We start from the raw sequence: 23,885 nt of genomic DNA on the forward strand, positions 1-23,885 counted from the left end.
CCTAGGTGATATGGATGAATATCTACAAAAATATAAATTGCCTAGACTAACAGAAGAAGAAATAGATTTCTTAAATAATCTCATATCAGAAACAGAAATCCAACAGGCCATCAAAGAACTTTCTAAGAAAAAATCCCCAAGGGCCTGATGGATTCACCAGTGAATTCTATCAAACATTCAAAGAACAACTAACCCCAATACTATACAAACTATTTGACATAATAAGCAAAGCGGGAGTTCTATCAAAGTCCTTTTATGACACAAACATGGTACTAATTCCAAAACCAGGCAAGCCAAAAACAGAGAAAGAAAATTATAGACCAATCTCCCTAATGAATATAGATGCAAAAATCTTAAATAGGATACTAGCAAAAAGACTCCAGCAAGTGATCAGAAGAGTCCTTCACCATAATCAAGTAGGATTTATACCAGGGATGCAGGGCTGATTCAACATTAGGAAAACCATCCACATAATTGATCACATCAATAAGCAAACCAACAAAAATCACATGATTATTTCAATAGATGCAGAAAAAGCCTTTGATAAAACACAACACCCATTCCTATTAAAAACACTAGAAAGCATAGGAATAGAAGGTCGTTCCTAAAAATAATAAACAGTATATATCTAAAACCATCAACTAATATCATCTGCAATGGGGATAAACTAGATGCATTCCTATTAAGATCAGGAGTGAAACAAGGATGCCCATTATCACCTCTATTATTTAACATTGTACTAGAAACACTAGCAGTAGCAATTAGAGAAGAAAAAGAAATTGAAGGCATTAAAATGGGCAATGAGGAGACCAAGTTATCACTCTTTGCGGATGACATGATGGTCTACTTAAAGAATCCTAGAGATTCAACCAAAAAGCTAATTGAAATAATCAACAACTTTAGCAAAGTTGCATGATACAAAATAAACCCACATAAGTCATCAGCATTTCTGTATATTTCCAACACAGCTCAGCAGCAAGAACTAGAAAGAGAAATCCCATTCAAAATTACCTTAGACAAAATAAAATACTTAGGAATCTATCTCCCGAGACAAACACAGGCACTTTATGAACACAACTACAAAACACTCTCTACACAACTAAAACTAGACTTGAACAATTGGAAAAACATTAACTGCTCATGAGTAAGACGAACCAATATAATAAAAATGACCACCCTACCCAAACTCATCTATCCATTTAGTGCCATACCCATGGAACTTCCAAAAAATTTTTTTACTGATCTAGAAAAAACCATAACAAAGTTCATTTGGAAGAACAAAGGATCAAGGATATCCAGGGAAATAATGAAAAAAATACAATGGAAGGGGGCCTTGCAGTCCCAGATCTCAGACTATATTATAAAGCAGTGGTCATCAAAACAATTTGGTAGTGGCTAAGAGACAGAAAGGAGGATCAGTGGAATAGACTTGGGGTAAGTGACCTCAGCAAGACAGTATATGACAAACCCAAAGATACCAGCTTTTGGGACAAAAATCCATTATTTCATAAAAACTGCTGTGAAAATTGGAGGATAGTGTGGGAAAGATTAGGTTTAGATCAACACCTCACACCCTACACCAAGATAAATTCAAAATGGGTGAATGACTTGAACATAAAGAAGGAAACTATAAGAAAATTAGGTGAACACAGAATAGTATACATGTCTGACCTTGGGAAGGGAGAGGCTTTAAAACCAAGCAAGACTTAGAGTCACAAAATGCAAAATATATAATCTGGAATACATTAAATTAAAAAGTTTTTGGACAAACAAAACCAATGTAACTAAAATCAGAAGGGAAGCAACACATTGGGAAACAATCTTCATAAAAACCTCTGACAAAGGTTTAATTACTCAAATTTATAAAGAGCTAAATCAATTGTACAAAAAATCAAGCCATTCCCCAATTGATAAATGGGCAAGGGACATGGATAGACAGTTTTCAGATAAAGAAATCAAAACTATTAATAAGCACATGAAGAAGTGCTCCACATCTCTTATAATCAGAGAGATGCAAATCAAAACAACTGTGAGGTATCACCTCACACATAGCAGATTGTTCAACATGACAGCAAAGGAAAGTAATGAATTCTGGAGTGGATGTGGCAAAGTAGGAACATTAATTCATTGCTGGTGAAGTTGTGCATTGATCCAGCCATTCTGGAGGGCAATTTGGAACTATGCTCAAAGGGTGATAAAAGACTGTATGTCCTTTGATCCAGCTATAGCACTGCTGGGTTTATACCCCAAAGAGACAATAAGTAAAAAGACTTGTACAAGAATATTCATAGCTGCACTCTTTGTGGTGGCCAAAAATTGGAAAATGAGGGGATACCCTTCAATTGGAGAATGGCTGAACAAATTGTGGTATATGTTGGTGATGGAATACTATTGTGCTAAAAGGAATAATAAAGTAGAGGAATTCCATGGAGACTGGAACGACCTCCAAGAAGTGATGCAGAGTGAAAGGAGCAGAACCAGGAAAACATTATACACAGAGACTGATACACTGTGGTACAATCGAAGGTAATGTACTTTTCCATTAGTGTCAATGCAATGTCCCTGAACAATCTGCAGGGATATAGGAGAAAAAACACTATTTGTAAGCAGAGGACAAACTGTGGGAGTAGAAACACTGAGGAAAAGCAACTGTTTGACTACAGTGAGGAAGGGGATACGACTGAGGAGAGACTCTAAATGAACACTCTAATGCAAATACCAACAACATGGAAATGGGTTCGAACCAAGAACACATGTAATACCCAGTGGAATCACGCATCGGCTATGGGAGAGGTGATGGGAGGGGGGGGAGGAAAAGAAAATGATCTTTGTTTCCAATGAATAATGTTTGGAAATGACCAAATAAAATAAAGTTTAAAGTGGAAAAAAAAAGAAAAAAGAAAAAAAGTTAACTCCTGATTGAACAATGAAGGTACTTAATTCATACCTTATAGTGAAGCTAGAACCTTAAGATAGGTCTATTTTTAGATCTAATACAAAAAGGGATTAAGTACCTGTAAAAGTTAAATTAGTACCTAAAAAGGTCAAGTAACTCACAAAAGGCAAGCTTAACAAAGAGGTGTGAAGTACTTAGAAGATATAATCTAACCAGTGAAGGTGAGAACCAAAGAAGGTGAGAACTAAGAATGGGCAGTCCTGGAAAAAATGCATCTACTGTGATTGGTAGACGTGAAAACTTAGGGGATGTGACATAAGAGAAAATTTCTTTAAAAGGAAGGGGTAAAAAGTCAAAAGGAATGGAGTTTGGAGTTGAATTGAGTTAGATTCTGAACTCAGTTCAGGAGATTCAATGAAGGACTGGAGCTTGCTTGGAGATGGTCTTGTGGTGATTAATAAGATTGACTCCCTCTACCTTAGGCTCAGGGAGGCCACTTTGGCCTAGGCCTTTAACTACTGCCTGGCTCAGCCTGAGCCATAGCAGCTTAAATTAATTCTCTCTCTCTCTCTCTCTCTCTCTCTCTCTCTCTCTCTCTCTCTCTCTCTCTCTCTCTCTTTTTCTCTCTCTCTCCTTCCCTTAATTCCTTCTCTCTTTATTAATTAAAATCTCCATAAATCCCTCGCTGACTTGGGTATTTTCATATTTGGGAATTTCCCATGGTGACACCTTATTTACAGTTTAAGTCAAAACACTAAAATTATCTTTACACAATTTGGGCAAAAGAGTGAATGGGGTTGGGCTAAGGTTGAGGCTAAAGTTAAGGTTTGCCCAGCACAGATAGCATCCAAGGTTTAATGGCAGAGCTAGAGTGGTGTGACTTGGGGGGAGGAGGGCCCAAGATTCAGTCACAGTCATTGCTAGAGGAGAAGGAGGAGGAGGAAGAATCCTAGCCATTTTTGTGTTATTTAGGTATTTTCTTATGAAACTTCTTCAGCTTCCTATCCATCACTGTATCTGATCGCAGGATCTCTTAATCTCTAAGTCTTTTGAGAGTTGGAATAGTAGTTGGTTTGCATTTTTCCTGTTGCTGCATCACCTCTGCTTTGTCATCTCAGCCTAATTAACCTACTGTCCCAGGAACTGTCAAATTACCATGACCTTGTGTCCTTTGCTGATGTCACAGATATTCCATCTTTGTTATGCTCTGGATCCCATAGTAAAAGAGAGGTAGACCAGCCTGAAGCAACTGAATGAGATGTCAGCTGACTTAAGGAGTGACACTTATCCTGTATGACTAGCACTTTTATAAATCCTCTGTGTCAGGCTTCTCCGATCTGGATTACAAGCTAGGCCTGTCTATCTGCTTTTGCATTTCCTGCCATCTCATATTCCCTAGAACTTGCAATTTAGGATGTCAGGGCTGAAGAGGCAAAATAGAAGAAGCCTAGAAAGAGAAGCCAGTCTCCCAGATATGCCCTAGGCAAACCCAGCAGCTTTTTCCAAAGAACACTAGCTCTGCAATGTCACCTACCTAAGTCAGAATCCTAACATAGTGTAGTGGCTATCTGGTGAAACCTATGGATCTTACTTAGAGTAATGTTTGTTGCCTTCGTTTATAATTAAAGGAAATGTTACATTTTAGGTAGAGATTTTCATAAATATTTAATTTTTTATGGACCTCCCCCCTGAAATCTTCCCAAATATCTTATTATAAATAATATTCATTGTTCCTCATAAAAATCACACACACCCTTTAGAGAACTTTAGGGTTGGTGCTAGATCTATGCTGGAGTTCGTGCACTCTTTTTGTATTCTTATTTTTGGTTTTTCAGACTTTATTATGTGAAACCTTAGGTTTGGGGTATATCAAAACAAACCCCTGTAGTCAAAAAGCTTATATTCTTTTGGGTGATGGATATAATGTGTTGATAAATAAATACAAGATAATTTGAGGAGGAAGAAGTCATTAAATAAAGGATTAGAAGATGGTTCATAGAGATGAGCCTTGAAGGAAGATAAGTAGACAAAAACAAGTCGAAAACATGCAGAACAACTTGTGTGAATTCACAAAAGCAAGGGATGACATACTAATTTCAGGGAAAAGCTGGCAGTATAGTGTAGCTGGAACATAGAGTGTGTTAATGTGGGTAATATTTCCCAGCATGTGGAGTAATATGAGAAGAGTGTCAGGATAGGCTTGAAACAGATTGTAGAAAATCTCCAATGCCATACTGAAGGATTTAAACTTTGTCTTAGAGTCAACAGAGAAAACCATTGAAAATTTTTGAGCAAATGAAGGACATGAGGCTATTTATGCCATAGAAAGTTATTTTGATACTGTATGGAAGAGGAATTATAATAGAAACTAAAGACAAGGAAACCAATTAGGAATCTCTTTCATTCATTAATGAGGGCTTGAATTATGCTGATAGCTATGTGAATGGAACAAAGAAATGTCCGAACTTGGCAACTATGACAGTGGAGAAAGGAAAAGAGTTTAGGATGATTGAGGTAATAAAACGGAAATTTGTCATCAAGATCACTTTGAAATTCACAGCTCTTCAGTTCCCTTTGATCCTGGAGCCCCACTGATTGAAGAGAATGATATGTGAGCATCAGAGAATCCCTCCAAGGTCTTCCATTTTAAGAGTAGCCATCTCATCATTTCCACTGCCTGAAGGATTTTGTCTCACTGGGTACTTTCCTTCCCTCTCCCCTCCACCCCTCTGAACTCATTTTTTTATATGTTGTCTTCTCCCATTATATTGTGAGTTTCTTGATGGCACATGACATCCTTTTCTTTTCTTCATGTCTTTACTGCTAAGCACCATGCCTGACATGTTAATGACACAAAAAAGTTTATTGACTGACTGAAAATTGGATGATTAGGATTGTGATAACCTCAACAAAAATTAAAAAAAATTGAAGGAAGAGCAGATGTAAAGGGAAGATAAGAAATTTTATTGTTTTAGGAGCCCATGGGACCTGGATAAAGATTTTCAGCAATTTGAAATGTTAGATGAGTTCAGGGGAGATTTTGACTAGATAAATATATTTTGGAGACATATGCATTGATATAAGAAATGAAACTGTGGTAACTGATAAAATCACTAAGAGCATATGAAGAAAAGAAAAAAGGAGGCACCTTGGGGATAGATAGATGACCCATCAATGAAAGATCATGATCAAATTGGGAGGAGGTAGATGAGAAGGCAATATCAATGCCGCCAAGAGTAGAGAGAATCTAGAAAAAGGAAGTAATCATCAAAGTCAAAAGAGCTCAAGAAGAAGGAGGTTCAAGAGAAGATCATTAGATTTCACAGTATAAAAAATGTTGATAATCAATCATTGAGGGAGTAAAAAAATAACTGTGAGGTCACAGGTAGATTAAAAAGATGTAAATGAGTGGTAAGAAAGATGGGAGAAATAAGTGTAGACCACACTTCAGCAGAGTTTGGCATTAAAGAGAAGGAGGGTTACAGTTTGACATATAGTATGGTAAAGAAAGGTTTACTGACTATACTATATTGAGGGCAGCTGGAATGGATAGAGTGCCAGGCCTGAAGTCAGAAATATCTGAGTTCAGAACCAGCCTTAGACACTTACTAGCTGGGTGATGCACTTAACCTTTTTTGCCTCAGTTTCCCCATCCTTAAAATGAGCTGGAGAAGGAAATGGTAAACCACCCTAGAATCTTTGCACAGAAAACTCCAAATGGGGAAACAAAAAGTTGGACATGACTGAACATTAACAAAAGTCAGGTTGCTTAAAGGATTTTTTTGTTTGTTTTTTATTTACAAGAATGAGGTGAGAGGAAAGACAAGCCTGAAAATGAAGGGAGAAGGGAAGATAGGAAAGGAAGGATAGGAAGAATTTGAAGATGAAAAGGGAAGGAAATGACTGATGGGAAAGGTCCCGGAGGAAGTAGAAGAGGATAGGACAAAGGGCCCAGATACGATTTATTCTTGACAAAGAGAAGGATCATCTCTTTTTCAGTCATAATTAAAACCAATAAACATTTCTTAAGCACCTACCATGTACCAGGTACTTTGCCTTTAAGTTCAATGGATACAAATACAAAAATAGATAGTCCCTGCCCTCAAGGATTATAATCTAATTAGGGAAGACAATATACCAAAGGAGGCTGAAAAGAAGAAGTACCTGAAGAAGTACCAAAGATGAGAGTGGAGAGTAGTACACCTAGAAATGAGAAATGAGGAAATATTATGAATTGAAATTCCTTGTTAAAGGGAGGTGGGAGTTCCTGGCTTCACATTTAAATCAGGGGGGTGGGGAGTAAAGGTTAATGACTTTCTCTAGTATTATTCAGTAGTTTGGAGTGGAAGAGGGGAGAGTATGTGATGTGAATGACCCTAGGTTAAGGACTATGAAAACAAATGGTTTAAGGATAAAAAAAGACAAAGGATTGTACAAGGGTTTTAGGCAGTGCATGACTAAAGTAGTTCACTAAAATGTTAAGACTGTGAAGGGAAGGAAGAAGATGGAGAATGAGAAAATGAAGGAACTGGAAGTTACAGAAAGGATAAAAAACAAGTTTAGGAAAAATGAAGTGTGAGATATGTATAATCAAAGGGGAATTTCAAGCTTTGGGGTTGCAGAAGTGGTAGAATTTGGCATTATGGTGAGCTAGAGAACAGATTTCCAAGTGACTGAGGTGGATCATAGATGAAGGTCAATGGAAATGAGAAGCTTGATGTACCCAGAGTTGAAGAATTCAAGAGAATATTAATGTATATATTGAAGTTCCCAAATTTGATGGCAGGAATTGGTATTAAAAAGAAAACTTTAAGCTACCTATTAAACATGAGAAAGGAGTGGAATACTGGAACAAAGAACTGTACCAAATGCAAGTGATAGAGTAAACTTCAAAAGAGAAAAGGTTACAGTGACAGTGGCAGCAGAAGGAAGTCTGGAAGCAGGTATAAAAAGTGTGTCTTCTTCCTGATTCAGTATCTTGTAAGGCATGAAAGGAGTGACAAGCTTTGCTGAAGGTGGTAACTGCATAAAAGAGTCATATTTCTATGAATGAAAGAAAAGGATGAAAATAATGAAAGAAAGAGTTTCTGAATAAAAGGCAGAGATTACAAGAAGGCATATGGAAAGGAAAAGCAGAGAATAGAAACTGGGTAGCAACAAGGAATAGATGTTTCTGAGAGCATAGGGGATGGTAATAGGGGGTAAAAGGTCTCTCCTTTGCAGATGGTAAGTTAATCACAGGAATTAGGAGAACCAGAGGTAGTTTATTTTTTTTTATGATAAGGGAAATGTCAGCTGATAAGGGTTTGTAGAATCATGGAGTGGCCTGGGTGTGGCATGTACTATAAGTTTTTTCTCCAAACACTAGGAAAGGAAAGTTGTGAGGGGTATGAGTCAGGTTTCTGAGTCAAGAAATATTTTGAGAACATTTCCTGATAGATATTCTGGTTTGATTTCAGGGATAGGTTTGATAGTTCAGATCTTAACCAAGTAGCATTAGGCTGTGTTTCAATTCTGGGGTAAATGACTCCTAGTTGGGTATCTCTGAGTTGGAGTCTAGGTGGGGTTTAAGTAGATCTAGGACAGTTCTGAAAATACATGGGAGGACTGCGGAGCTGTAGTTTCCATAGGTGTTTAATATCAGCTCAGAGGGATATGGATTCACCCTTTAATTTCTAGTAGTATGCTTCTATCCCTTTTTTCTAAAAGCACTTTCCTTCAAAGTCATGTGGATAGAGGAGTGATAGAGCAACAATAGCTACTGCAAATGTTAATGATGAAGCAAAAATAGTTTCTGCCAGCAAGGGGACAGTGTAAGAATTGGTGCCCATAAAAGCAACTTGCTGATTTAGTGGATAGAGCATTATTCCTGGAGTCAAGAAGATCTGAATCCAGTATCTTACACTGTATACTGTAATTATTAAAATAGTTGAGGTCATAAGCTGTAGTGATTAAAATAGTGGAAGACTTAAATTATAGTAGATAAAAGAGTTGGAGAGTAAATTGTGACCGTAGAAAATATGTTTTCATTACAGTGTCTTGTTTTTAAATAAATATATAAGGTGGTTGCCAGGGAAAAATTCCCAATTATTTAATATACCCAAGTCAGCTGGGTTTTATAGAGATTTAATTAATACAAATGAGGAATTAAGGAACAAGAGAGAGAGAAAAAGGGAATAATGAAAAAAGGGCTATACCAGCCTGCATGAGCCAGCCTAGGAGGAGAGGGATCAGTCAGTCTTTTATCACTCACCACAAGATCTGTCCAAGCAAGGATTCAGAGGGACAGAGTCTCCTCAGAGGGAGTTCCAGTCAGAGTCAGCCTCCCTCAGACTGTCTTCAAGAGACTGTTTCAACAGAGTCTTTCTCAAGAGACTCTTTTCTTTCTTTTTTTTTAAAACCCTTACCTTCCGTCTTGGAGTCAATACTGTGTATTGGCTCCAAGGCAGAAGAGTGGTAAGGGCTAGGCAATGGGGGTCAAGTGACTTGCCCAGGGTCACACAGCTAGGAAGTGGCTGAGGCCGGATTTGAACCTAGGACCTCCCGTCTGTAGGCCTGGCTCTCAATCCACTGAGCTACCCAGCTGCCCCCAAGAGACTCTTTTCAAGAGACTGTCATCTCCTTATAAAGGGAATTTTCTCCTATGTCACCTCCCCTAAGTTCTCCCATCTACCAATCACAGTAGATGTTTTTCAAAGGACAGACCATTCTTAGTTTACACCTAAGAAGACTAATCTTTTGAGTAGTTCACACCTGAGTAGACTAGAATCTCTGAGTAAGTTCTCACCTCTTTGCTCCTTGTAAGCTCACAAGTTGCCTGACCTTTATAGGTACTTAGCACCCTTTTGTATTAGTCCTAAAAATAGGCACAGCTTAAGAACTTTTTGCCTTATTATAAGTATGGGTTTAATGGACTACCAGAAGACCACGACAAAAGAAAAAGCCTGGACATAATACTAGAGGAAATTATCCAGGAAAACTGTCCCGAAATCCTAGAACAAGAGGGGAAAGTGGAGATTGAAAGAATCCACAGATCACCCCCTGTTTTTAATCCCCAACTGACAACACCAAGAAATGTTATAGCCAAATTCAAAAACAATCAGATAAAAGAACAGGTATTACAAGCTGCCAAAAAGAAACCATTCAGATACCATGGAAACATGGTGAGGATAACACAGGATCTGTCTGCATCCACACTGAAGGACCGAAAGGCATGGAATATGATATTCCGGAAAGCAAGGGAACTAGGCCTACAGCCAAGAATAAAATACCCATCAAAACTGACTATATTCTTACAGGGGAAAGTATGGTCATTTAACACAACAGAGGAATTCCAAGCATTCATAAATAAAAGACCAGACCTGAACAGAAAATTCGAAGTCCAACCACAGAATTCAAGAGAATCATCAAAAGGTAATTAAAAAAGAGGGGAAAAACAACAACAACAACAAAGGTTTTTCTTAAGAGACTCAATAAGTTAAAATGATATGTATCCCTATAAGAAAAGAGGTCATTGGCAACTCTTAAAAACTGTTGCTATCACCTAAGCAGCTAGAAGAACTACACTCAGAGGGAACAGTGACAAACTGTATAGGATGAAAGGACAAGACATAAATAGGTATATAGAGATATGCATGCATAAATACATATACATGTGTATGTATATATATATATATATACATGACTAAAGCTAAAAAAGAAAAGAGGTTATGACTAAAAGAAATGGGAAAAGAAACAAATGGGGGTAAATTTATATGTCACAAAGAAGCTCATGGCGGGAGGGGAGAGAACATCGATACACTGGAAGGGTAAAGAGGTCGGAGATAGGAAATATTCAACTCTTACGTACTTTGAAACTGACCCAAAGAGGGAAGAACAATCCAATCCATTGGGGAAGAGAATAGATTTGCGCCCTATAGAGGAGTAGAAGGGTAAAAAACAGACTGGTGGGGAGGGAAGCAGTACAAGGGAGGGAGAGGGTGGGGGGGGAATTTTTAAAAAGACTACAGGGGAAAATAAGGGAGGGAATTAGAAGGGAGGGGGGTAGAAAGGGAAATATAAGGGGGACTGATTTAAAGTAAATCACTGGACTAAAAGGTAGAGCTGAAGAAGAAAGGTTAGAATTAGGGAAGGATATCAAAATGCCAGGGAGTCCACAAGTGACAGTCATAACATTGAACGTGAATGTGATGAACTCACCCATAAAACGTAAACAAATAGAAGAATGGATTAGAATCCAAAACCCTACCATATGTTGTCTCCAAGAAACACACATGAGGCGGGTAGACACCCACAAGGTCAGAATTAAAGGATGGAGTAAGACCTTCTGGGCCTCAAGTGACAGAAAGAAGGCAGGAGTGGCAATCATGATATCTGATAAAGCCAAAGCAAAAATAGACCTGATCAAAAGGGATAGGGAAGGTTATTATATTTTGTTAAAAGGGACTTTAGATAATGAGGAAATATCACTAATCAACATATATGCACCAAATAATATAGCACCCAAATTTCTAATGGAGAAACTAGGAGAATTGAAGGAAGAAATAGACAGTAAAACCATATTAGTGGGAGACTTGAACCAACCATTATCAAATTTAGATAAATCAAATCAAAAAATAAATAAGAAAGAGGTAAAAGAAGTGAACGAAATCTTAGAAAAATTAGAATTAATAGACATATGGAGAAAAATAAATAGGGATAAAAAGGAATACACCTTCTTCTCAGCACCACATGGCACATTCACAAAGATTGACCATACATTAGGTCACAGAAACATGGCACACAAATGCAGAAAAGCAGAAATAATAAATGCAGCCTTTTCAGACCACAAGGCAATAAAAATAACGATCAGTAATGGTACATGGAAAACCAAATCAAAAACTAATTGGAAACTAAACAATATGATACTCCAAAATCGTTTAGTTAGAGAAGAAATCATAGAAACAATTAATAATTTCATCGAGGAAAATGACAATGGCGAGACATCCTTTCAAACCTTTTGGGATGCAGCCAAAGCAGTAATCAGAGGTAAATTCATATCCCTGAGTGCATATATTAACAAACTAGGGAGAGCAGAGATCAATCAATTGGAAATGCAAATAAAAAAACTCAAAAGTGACCAAATTAAAAACCCCCAGCAGAAAACCAAACTAGAAATCCTAAAAATTAAGGGAGAAATTAATAAAATTGAAAGTGATAAAACTATTGATTTAATAAATAAGACAAGAAGCTGGTACTTTGAAAAAAACAAACAAAATAGACGAAGTACTGGTCAATCTAATTAAAAAAAGGAAGGAAGAAAAGCCAATTAACAGCATCAAAGATGAAAAGGGGGACATCACCTCTGAGGAAGAGGAAATTAAGGCAATCATTAGAAATTACTTTGCCCAATTATATGGCAATAAATATACCAATTTAAGTGATATGGATGAATATATACAAAAATACAAACTGCCTAGACTAACAGAAGAGGAAATAGAATTCTTAAATAATCCCATATCAGAAAATGAAATCCACCAAGCCATCAAAGAACTTCCTAAGAAAAAATCCCCAGGGCCTGATGGATTCACCAGTGAATTCTATCAAACATTCAGAGAACAGTTAATCCCAATACTATACAAACTATTTGACATAATAAGCAAAGAGGGAGTTCTACCAAACTCCTTTTATGACACAAACATGGTACTGATTCCAAAACCAGGCAGGTCAAAAACAGAGAAAGAAAACTATAGACCAATCTCCCTAATGAATATAGATGCAAAAATCTTAAATAGGATACTAGCAAAAAGACTCCAGCAAGTGATCAGAAGGGTCATCCACCATGATCAAGTAGGATTTATACCAGGGATGCAGGGCTGGTTCAATATTAGGAAAACCATCCACATAATTGACCACATTAACAAGCAAACCAACAAGAACCACATGATTATCTCAATAGATGCAGAAAAAGCCTTTGATAAAATACAACACCCATTCCTATTAAAAACACTAGAAAGCATAGGAATAGAAGGGTCATTCCTAAAAATAATAAACAGTATATATCTAAAACCATCAGCTAATATCATTTGCAATGGGGATAAACTAGATGCATTCCCAATAAGATCAGGAGTGAAACAAGGATGCCCATTATCACCTCTATTATTTGACATCGTACTAGAAACACTAGCAGTAGCAATTAGAGAAGAAAAAGAAATTGAAGGCATCAAAATAGGCAAGGAGGAGACCAAGTTATCACTTTTTGCAGATGACATGATGGTCTACTTAAAGAATCCTAGAGATTCAACCAAAAAGCTAATTGAAATAATCAACAACTTTAGCAAAGTTGCAGGATACAAAATAAACCCACATAAGTCATCAGCTTTTCTATATATCTCCAACACAGCTCAGCAGCAAAAACTAGAAAGAGAAATCCCATTCAAAATCACCTTAGACAAAATAAAATACCTAGGAATCTACCTCCCAAGACAAACACAGGAACTATATGAACACAACTACAAAACACTCGCCACACAACTAAAACTAGACTTGAGCAATTGGAAAAACATTAACTGCTCATGGGTAGGACGAGCCAACATAATAAAAATGACTATCCTGCCCAAACTTATTTATCTATTTAGTGCCATACCCATGGAACTCCCAAAAAATTTCTTTACTGATTTGGAAAAAAGCATAACAAAGTTCATTTGGAAGAACAAAAGATCAAGGATATCCAGGGAAATAATGAAAAAAAAAACACTAATGAGGGGGGCCTAGCAGTCCCAGACCTCAAACTATATTACAAAGCAGCAGTCATCAAAACAATTTGGTACTGGCTAAGAGACAGAAAGGAGGATCAGTGGAATAGACTGGGGGAAAGCGACCTCAGCCAGATAGTATACGATAAACCTAAAGATCCCAGGTCTTGGGACAAAAATTCACTATTTGATAAGAACTGCTGGGAAAATTGGAAGACAGTGTGGGAGAGATTAGGAATTGATCAACACCTCACACCCTACACCAAGATAAATTCAAAATGGGTGAAAGACTTAAACATAAAGAAGGAAACCATAAGTAAATTGGGTAAACACAGAATAGTATACATGTCAGACCTTTGGGAAGGGAAAGACTTTAAAACCAAGCAAGACATAGAGAGAATCACAAAATGTAAAATAAATAATTTCGACTACATCAAATTAAAAGGCTTTTGTACAAACAAAAGCAATGTAACTAAAATCAGAAGGAAAACAACAAGTTGGGAAAAAATCTTCATAAAAACCTCTGACAAAGGTTTAATTACTCAAATTTATAAAGAGCTAAATCAATTGTACAAAAAATCAAGCCATTCCCCAATTGATAAATGGGCAAGGGACATGGATAGACAGTTTTCAGATAAAGAAATCAAAACTATTAATAAGCACATGAAGAAGTGCTCCACATCTCTTATAATCAGAGAGATGCAAATCAAAACAACTCTGAGGTATCACCTCACACCTAGCAGATTGGCTAACATGACAGTTATGGAAAGTAATGAGTGCTGGAGGGGATGTGGCAAAGTAGGGACATTAATTCATTGCTGGTGGAGTTGTGAACTGATCCAGCCATTCTGGAGGGCAATTTGGAACTATGCACAAAGGGCGATAAAAGAATGTCTACCCTTTGATCCAGCCATAGCACTGCTGGGTTTGTACCCCAAAGAGATAGTGGACAAAAGACTTGTACAAAAATATTCATAGCTGCGCTCTTTGTGGTGGCCCAAAACAGGAAAACGAGGGGATGCCCATCAATTGGGGAATGGCTGAACAAATTGTGGTATATGTTGGTGATGGAATACTATTGTGCTCAAAGGAATAATAAAGTGGAGGATTTCCATGGAGACTGGAACAACCTCCAGGAAGTGATGCAGAGCGAGAGGAGCAGAACCAGGAGAACATTGTACACAGAGACAAACACACTGTGGTATAATCGAATATAATGGACTTCTCTATTAGTGGTGGTGTAATGTCCCCGCACAATCTGCAGGGATCAAGGAGAAAAAAACACTATCCAAAAGCAGAGGACAAACTGAGGGAATAGAAACACCGAGGAAAAGAACTGCCTGACTACAATGGCTGAGGGGACATGACTGAGGAAAGACTCGGAGCGAACACTCTGATGCAAATACTAACAACATGGCAATGGGTTCAAGTCAAGAACACATATGATACCAGTGGAATCACGCGTCGGCCACGGGGGGTGGGAGGGAGGAAAAGAAAATGATCTTTGTCTTTAATGAAAAATGCATGGAAATGATCAAATAAAATACTATAAAATTAAAAAAAATAAAGAAAATAAAAAAGAAAAAAGAAAAAAAATAAGTATGGGTTTAAGTACTTTCATTGTTCAGCAAAGAGTTTACAACTTTATCTTCCCCTAAGGCATGCTTAAATATGGTGAAGTCGAATTCTCACATTCCTGATCAAATACCTTCACTGCCCAAATGGGGAATGGTCCCAATGGGGAATGGTCTTAAACCAACCCCATGAAGTAGGGTCTGGGAATTTCTTCAAGGTTTACAATCCTAACCCTATGAAGTAGGGTCTGAGAATTTTTAAGGTTCACAATACCAAGATAAGGTCAACATAGGTACATGATCTAAATATGAAGAAGGACACCATAGCAAATTAGAGGAGCACAGAAGAGGCTACTTGTCAGATAAGGGGATAAGGGGAAAATTTAGGACCAAATAAAATGGAGAGAGTTATAGAAATATGAAATGGAAAAAAAAATTAAATTAAACAGTTTTTGTACAAACAGAACAAATGTAACTAAGATTAGAAGGAAAGCAGAAAACTGGGAAAATTTTTTTGATCAATGACAAAGGACTTATTTCTCAAATATATGGATAACTAAATTAAATATATAAAATAAAAGTCATTCTCAATTGATAAATGGTCAAAGAATATGATAGGCAGTTTTCAGATGAAGAAATCATAAGAAAAAAGGCTCTAAATCACTCAGAGAAATGTAAATTAAAATAATTTTGAGGTGCCACCTCACACCCAGTAAGATTGGCATATGACAAAAAACAAAAAAGATAAATGTTGGAGAGGATACAGGAAAACTGGGACACTTAATATAGTGTTGGTAGAGTTACAATCTGATCCAACCATTCTGGGGAAGGATTTGGAACTATGCTTAAAGGATTCTAAAATTGTACATACCCTTAATTCCATCGATACCATTACTAGAGAACTGTACTCCTAAGATATTTTTTTTCTCAGGGGAAAAGGACCTATTTGTACCAAAATATTTATTGTAGCTTTTTTTGTGTGGTTGCAAAGAACTGGAAATCATGGGGTTGTTCACTGTGTAGGGAGTGGCTGAACAAGTCGTGGTATGATAGCTAAGGAATACTATTGTGCTATAGCAAGTGACAAGCAGGCTGATTTCAGAAAAATCTGGAAAGACATGAACTGAAACAGAGTGAAGTAAACAGAACCAGAAGAACATTATACAAAGGGTCAACAATATTTCTCAATGAACAGTTGTGAATGATTTAGTTATTCTCAGCAGTAAAGTACGCCAAGATAATATCAGAGATTCATTATGAAAAATGCCATCTGCCCACAGAGAAAGAACTGGAGTCTGATTACAAACTGAAACATACTATATTTCATTTTCTTCTTTTTTTCTATTTGAGAACTCTTTTACAAAATGACTAATATGGAAAAATGGTTATGTAATTATACATATAACATCTATATATATAATTGCTTGCCATCATATATAGGGGGGGTGAGGGCAGAGAGAAAGTGAGGGAAGGAAGGCAAGAAGAAGGGAGAGAATTTAGAACTCAAAACTTTTTAAAAAAGAATTGTTTTTATGTGTAATAGGAGAAAAAATATAGCCTCAGATGGATGTAGATAGAATTTTTTACTTTTGAGACCTTTGAACCTGTATTGGATTAGAGCAGTGTTAGTGAAGTATTGGCATACCTGCCAAGCTGGCACTAGGGGAGTCCCCTCGACTCAGTGTGCAAGGACATTTTTTGCATGTATCATTCTTCTGTCCAGTGGCCTAAAGTAAGTACGTCCTCCCTCTGCTCTCTGGGGTAATGCAGGGGGTTCATGGTCAGATTTAAGTTGCAGTTGGAGCATGCAAACTTGAAAACCTTTGCCAATGGTGAATTAGAATAACTGCCTTTCACAGCTGATCATCATTACAATATAATAATTACTATATATAATGTTCTGGTTCTACTCACTTCATTGTATCAATTCATACAAGTCTTCCCAGATTTTTCTACTTTGACTGAGATCATGAATTATAATAGTTGATATTGGAGGACATATTTGATTGATATTATTTTTTTTTACATTTCCCTTCATCCTATTTTATTCTCTTTGTAAGAATTTAAAATTTAGGTTTTATGCTAAATATGAGAATTTTATAATAATATGTGGTCACCAATTTAAAGATATTATAACTTAAGTCAAAATGACTTTTAGTAGCTTTATTTACAAAAAGGTGGAAAGAGTGAAAGTGGGAAAATGTTAGAAAGAGGTAGAGAATTATTTAGCCTATCACCCTAATGTTACTGTTAAAAGAATGTTTGTCTTAAACTGTGACTTAAACTGTGAAAATATGGTTTCAAGACAGTGTCTTGAGTTAAATCAAAAATAAGGTGGTCACCATGGGAAAATTCCCAAATATTAAATATACCCAAGTCAGCTGGGTTTTATGGAGATTTTAATTAATACAAATAAGGAATTAAGGAAAGGGAGAGAGAGAGTAAGAGGAAATAATGAGAAAAGGGCTAGGCCAGCCTAGGCCTAAGCCTTAAGAGAGAGATCAGTCAGTCTTTTATCAACTCACTACAAGATCCTTCCAAGCAAAACTCTAGTGTTCAGAGAGATCCTCCAGTATAGCTCAGGAAACTCCACTTCAGCTTCCAAGGCTGCATTTTTTTTTCAGAAGCCTTCTGGCCTCCTATGTCACCTCCCCTAAGTTTTCACATCTACCAATCACAGTAGACGTTTTCACAGGAGTGACCATTCTTTAGTTCTCAACTCCTCTGGGTAGATTAAAACTTCACACCTCTTTTGTTAAGCTTGTCCCTTGAAAGTTTGCAATTTGCCTGACCTTTTAGTGATTAATTTGACCTCTTATAGGTACTTAGCACCTTTTTGTATTAGATCTAAAAATAGACTTAGCTTAAGGGCTTTTGCCTCACTATAAGTATGAGTTAAGCACTTTTTCATTGTTCAGTAAGGAGTTTACAACTTTATCTTCCCCTAAAGTATGCTTAAGTATGGGTGGAGTAAGGTTAGAGTTTTCACATTCCTGATCAAGTATCTTCATTGTTTAAAATGGGGAATGGTCTTAACCAAATGTTCTAAGGTAGAGTCTGAGAATTTTTAACATTCCCAAGGCTGAGAAATTTTAAGATTCACAATGCCCCCCTGATGAGTATTGGGAGACTAGTCTCCCCATTGATCACTTAATATAATCATCTTATAGTCCTAAACGCACTTCTAACTACACATGCATACAATATTCAATTTTCTAAGAAGAAATTAGAGTAGTGAGGGAGGAAATATAAAGAAAGAAAGCAAAGCCAATGTTTTGCTAGGCGCATTGACAGAGAGCCAAATTAGGGGCAGTCCCTTTTGGCATAAATGTGTACATTTACAATAAATGTTCAATTAAACTTCAGTTCAATCAACCATATCCAAAATTCATTCTTGATCTTCTTGATGTAGTGTGGGTTTTCTGACATCTTTCTGTAACAATTCATTCTCTGTATTTAGGAGTTAGCAAGCTTCTTCCTTGAATATCTTTTCTCGAACAAAATTAAAAATTTTGGATTTTAAATTAAAATACAATCCCCCCCTGAAGTAGGTGTTAAAAAACATCCAGTTCAGCTCAGGATGCAATGTTGAGTTATGGGGGTATATGAGTCAATTATCAAAAGAAGAGAAAAAAAACACAACTAAAAACATAAAGGAAAAAAATTCAAAATACGCCCTTGTATAGGTCCAATTTAAAGTAATTTCTCTCCCACAAGTCTGTAGTATAGAATGCAGTAGTATTACACTTACCCATTTGCAGCCAAGACTATAGGAATTTGCCATAATTAGTGGTAGTCTCTCAATGACCGAGAATGACTATTGTTTTTGTGCATTATCATCTATTGATGTACCCTCATGTGGCTTTGAAGTCCAAAGACTGAGGTGCAAAGTTTGTGGCACATGGGGCATGGGAAGCCAGTTGTTACAGGAGGTGTGGTTGTGGCCTGGTGTTGGCGTTCACGTGCAGTGGCAAGACGTCAATGTCGTTCATCTTCAAAGTTGGTGGCGGCATGGTTAATGTGGGTTCGCCAGCTGCTTCTGTCAGAGGCAGCAAGTTCTAGTTGCTTTGGTGTAATGCCAGCCCACTTCAAGTTTGACTTTAGCTGATCCTTGTATCCTTTCTTTGATCGGCCTTGTTTCCTGAGTCCAGCTGACAGTTTACCATAGAATACCTGTCTTGATATTTGCTGTAGGTCCATGCGGATGATGTGTCCAGACCATCGTAGCTGGGTTTTGAGAACCATTACTTCTCTGCTGGTGGAGTTGGCTCTGTCAAGGACTTCCTGGTTGGTGATTCGGTCCTGCCATCGGATCCTCATGATTGACCGGAGAGAGCGTTGGTGGAATTGCTTCAACTGCTTCATGTGCTTCCGGTACAGTGTCCATGTCTCGCAACCATACAGGAGCGAGCTGAGGACCACTGTGTTATACTCTTTGAGCTTCATCGCAGTGCTTATACCGCTGTGTTGGAGGACTTTGCAGCGCAGCCGCCTGAGTGCCTGGCTGACCTTTTGGATCCTGGCATTGATCTCATGGTCAAGGGACCCGTCGTTGGTGATGGTGCTGCCCAGGTACTTGAAAGTGTTGACGTTAGAAAGCTGTGTGCCATTGATTGTAATGCATGACTGGTTAGTTGGTCTCCCTGGTGCAGGTTGGAACAGCACCTCTGTTTTGCTGAATCTGATAGTCAGGCCAAACAGTTTTGTTGCGGTAGAGAACCTGTCCACAGTGGTTTGAAGATGATTTTCTTGGTGGGCCATGAGAGCACAGTCATCTGCAAAGAGAGCTTCCAGGATGAGTCTCCCTGTTGTCTTTGTTTTTGCAGTCAGGAGGCGAAGGTCGAATAGTGAACCATCCAGCCGGTATTTGATGTAGACGCCCAGGTCTAGATCCATCACAGCATGTCATAATACTTGGGTGAAGTATAGGTTGAATAGTACCAGAGCTAGGACATAGTCTTGTTTCATGCCATTGGAGATGTTGAAGCGATCTGAAGTCTCTCCACCAGATAGGACTTCCCCTGTCATGTCAACATGAAAGAGCTGAATCAGTTTGACGAATTTTGCTGGGCAACCGAGCTTGCTGAGGATCACCCACAATGTGTCCCTGTTCACTGTGTCGAACGCCTTTGTCAGGTCTATGAAGATGATGTAGAGACTCAGGTTCTGCTCAAGGCATTTTTCCTGCATTTGCCTCACCGTGAAGACCATGTCAATGGTGCTGCAATCTGGTCGGAAGCCACAATATGATTTCGGCAGGTTGTGCTCTGAAACAGACGACAGGAGTATGTTGAGTATAACATGGGTGAGGATCTTTCCAGCAGTGGAGAGTAGTGAGATGCCTCTGTAGTTATAAGAAAGAAAAGTAACTAGAATTCTCTTTTGATAGGGAAATGTCATTCCCTCATCTGATTTTTGACATTCTCAGGGATATAAGGAGCCAGCATGATAGTCAAACTTTGTACTTGTCTGAGTACTTCACAAAGAGTGTAGATACAAGGAAGTCCTACAACTTAACATATGTCAAGCGTCACAACCTCGAGTCCACATTAGTTTCAAATCCTTCCATATTGGTGTAGAAGTTCATCAGTCCCATATGGATTGGTTTCATTTTGAACTGTGTGTTCTTTTTGGCACTTTTCAGGTTAAATCTGTGCTCCTCATTTTTATCCCATTTTCTGGAATCAGATACAAACATTAATCACAGTCCCATAATATTTTATCAATAAATGGCAGGTTCCCATAGTTTAAAGTTTTTGGGTATGCATTGATATTATAGGGAGTATATATATGTATTAAACTTCTATTACTGCAGAAAAAATATTAATAATATGTACCTTTAGTACAAGAAATGAGGAAAAAAGAAAAAAATCAAATATTGTAATCAAAATAAAAGAAAAGCAATAATAAAAATAAGGGGAAAAATCAGTAATTCAATGTGTTCTCAAAAAACAGCATCCACTTGTCAATGGATTATTATCTCCAATTCACGTGATAGGATACGGTCAATCAGTCTCAACAGAAGATGCTTTCTTCACATGTGAGCAATGGATCCAAGAGTCCTTCTCTCCAACCTTTATAGATGTTGGAGTAGTTAACAGTATTTGGAATGGTCCTTCCCAGGAAGGTTGAGTTGCTCCAGTATGGTTGAAATTCTTAATATACACTTTATCTCCTGGGTTCAGGTCATGAAGAGAAAAGTCTAGTGGTTGGCTTGTACTGCAGCTCCAGATTCATGAAGTTCATGTAGTTTGTGCGGTAATTCCTGTATATAGAAAGCAATAGTAGTATCTCCCCCTAATAGTGATATATATGCAGGGGGAAAAGGCTTAGCCTGTGTAGGCGGATGTCCAAAAAGCATCTCAAATGGTGAGATGTGTAGTTCTCCTCTAGGCCTGCTTCTGAGATAAAATAGGGCCAGAGGGAGAATTTCAGGCCATTTTAAATGTGTCTAAGTGCATAATTTTCCAATCATCATTTTAAGTTCTTTGTTCATTCTTCCCTACTATTTGGAGGGGATAAAAAAACTGAAAAGGGTTAATTAATATCAATAAAATCAATACAATCTAAGAACAATCTTCTTTATATTTGGGATGTTTCTTGGGCACCCCCCTGAAGGGCACCTCCCTGAGGGGCAATAGTACCTCGAGTATTTTTTGGACAAGCACCATTTCTTATATATTGCTTATATATTGTTGTTGAGTATTATCATTTTCTTCATTTGGAGCATTGTCATTATTTTCCCAATTCCTATTTCTATAATTTTGGTTTCTAACATTCTTATTTCTATAGTCATTATAGTTATTTCCATAGTCATTATTATAATTTCTAAAATTCTGGTTTCTATGATTATTATCATCATTTCTATAGTTATTATTTCTAAAGTTGTTATTAAACTGTGCATTCCTTCCAATAATCTTGAGAAATTTTCTACATTCTATCATTTTGTGGCCCTTCTTCTCACAGAAGTGGCAGGTTACTGATTTATTTGTGAATTCCCACAAAGAGGGTATAGTCTCTCCATTATTTTTCAACTGTCTTTTTAACATTTCAATTTCTTTCTGTAAACCTTAAAATTTCTTAGACTTATAAATGTTGGAAATTTCACCATTGGGAAATTTCATACTTGAAAAATTTCCTATTGATAGTGGGAAATCTATTGGAATATGAACCCCATTGGCATGGGAGGTTCCTCCTCTTCCCTTCTTAAGATTACTTTAGGACGGAAACCTTTTGCTGAACAATGGAAAGGGCTTTGACCTATGCTTAAGCATAGAACAGGAATTTCTTTGAGTCATGATTGATTTTAGAATTGATACAATAGAGATACTTAGAATGACAGAACCAGGTCTTGGAAAATACAATTTCCATCCCACTCAGTCCTAACAGGATTTAGGAGGGGCTGCAGCAAAGGATCAAGATTTAATTATTGAGAATATGACCTTCAACAGACATGTGCAAAGCCACAGACCTCTGGGCGGTCCTGGGTTAAGCTAGAGCCACCATTGGCACAGGGAAGACATGGACAGTGATTGGTAGATGTGAGAACTGAGGGGAGGGAACTTGGATGGTTTCCTTAAAGATAGAGGGGTCTGAGGACTGAGGGGGGGGGGTTGGTTAGAGAGGTTTTTGGTCTGAGAGGTGGTGCTTTGAGGATTGACTCTGAAGGAAGCTGGAGGTGGAGGCCCCTGAGACTGTTTCTCCATTTTGGTCACGTGAGTAATAGGGACTGATCTCCTTTCTTTGCCCCAGCTATCTAAGGGCTTGGGCCTTTTGTCCCAGCCTAAACAGAAGGGGTATTTAAGCCCTATTCCCTTCTCTCCCCTTTCTCTCTCCCTCTCTCTCTCTATCTCTAATACCTTTCTTCATCCTGTTTGTAATTAAATTCCATAAAAGGTTGACTGCTGATTTGAGTTTTCATTTAGGAATTACATAGCTGAATTCCTTGGGGACCTTAAATTAATATATATCAGTCTTTTAAAGTGATTTCCTTGTCACATTTCTTTAAGTCTTCTACTAATGTATTGTGTTCCTCACGTCTTTTTACACTACCTTTATTAACATAGGTTGCTACTCTCCTCAATTCTTCAAGGTCCATAGAGTCCCAATTAGGACAGCGAGTTTTAAATTAGTCTTTTACCACTGAACAACAATTCTCAATGAATTGCCTATGAATTTGCCTAATGTCTCTTTCTCTGAATAAATCAAGGTCCATATATGTATTCCCTACATCAATAAGTCTGTCCATAAACTGGGAGGGTGTTTCATCAATTTCTTGTCGGGTTCTTTCAAATTTTGACCATTTTTCAGGTCTATCAGAGCAAGCTCTCATGGCTGTCAATATTGCTTCTCTGCCCTGGTTTACTTTTGTGTGATCTAGTTTAACATTGGGGTTCAAATGTGGATCTTCATTTGGCCAATAATGTGCTCTTCTACCTCTTTTTTGATTAGCCGAAGAGACGATATTGTTTTTTTCTCTTTTTTTTAAACATTATTTTATTTGGTCATTTTCATACATTATTCATTGGAAACATCATTTTCTTTTCCTCCCCCCAACTCCCCCTTCCCTAGCCAATGCGCAATTCGTCTGGGTATCACATGTGTCCTTGCTCTGAACCCATTTCCTTGTACTTGCATTTCCTTGGTATTTGCATTAGGGAGCTCATTTAGAATCTCTCCTCG

The sequence above is a fragment of the Monodelphis domestica genome, chromosome 2, assembly GCF_027887165.1.
Source record: "Monodelphis domestica isolate mMonDom1 chromosome 2, mMonDom1.pri, whole genome shotgun sequence".
Lineage (NCBI taxonomy): Eukaryota > Metazoa > Chordata > Mammalia > Didelphimorphia > Didelphidae > Monodelphis > Monodelphis domestica.